Source organism: Charadrius vociferus, unplaced genomic scaffold, assembly GCF_000708025.1.
Source record: "Charadrius vociferus isolate BGI_N301 unplaced genomic scaffold, ASM70802v2 scaffold282, whole genome shotgun sequence".
Lineage (NCBI taxonomy): Eukaryota > Metazoa > Chordata > Aves > Charadriiformes > Charadriidae > Charadrius > Charadrius vociferus.
In genome coordinates this window covers 8,625,437-8,626,022 of record NW_009647731.1, presented here as the reverse complement: position 1 = coordinate 8,626,022, position 586 = coordinate 8,625,437, and the positions used below count along the sequence as shown (strand labels likewise).

The following is a 586-nucleotide window of genomic DNA, read 5'->3' as shown; positions in this document are numbered from 1 at the left end:
CCGGGAGGGGGGCCGCCCGCCCCCGCCGTGCCCGCTGCCCCGGCGGCGGCGGGAACCGGCGGGGAAATAAAGAAACAAACTTCGGGAAAGCCACGGGGCAGCCATCCCAGCCGGCCTGCTGCGGAGCTGGGGGGGGTGGGGGGTGGGGGATCAATCGGGGCTTTTAGGTGGGTCTCTCCCTCCGGGTTGGCCCTGTGCCTCTTCTCCAGGTCGGTCCTTCCAAGGTGGGAAAGCCCCCGCGGGTCTCTCTCCGTAAATGCATTAAAAATCGTTGCAGGAGGAGGGTGTGTTTGAAATCAGGCTGTGGCTCAACACCAGGACATTTCCGCCTTTCATCTGCCGCTCTTTGCCAATCGCCTGATGACTGCGACAAATAATTTGGTGAGCGAAACCTGTAATTTTATTCTGAGAGGGTAATAATCCATTTTGTATCTCTCTGTCCGCCTGGCTCCGGAGAGAGCGACTCCTTTTCCAACCCGGGTGCAACGGCTCGGCTGCAATAGGCCGGGGAAATGGATATTGCAGGTGGTTTGTTTTCGTTCGGAAATAATAAATAAAAATACCAGGTAGAAAAAGAAAAAAAAAA

At 56.1% G+C, this 586-nt stretch overlaps 1 protein-coding gene across 2 annotated transcripts in view; it reads right to left on the bottom strand.

Annotated features, from left to right (window-relative positions):
- The window catches only part of EMX2 (empty spiracles homeobox 2), a 6,446-nt gene that overhangs the window by 3,923 nt on the left and 1,937 nt on the right, over positions 1-586 (bottom strand). The gene's annotated exons all lie outside the window — the stretch shown is intronic.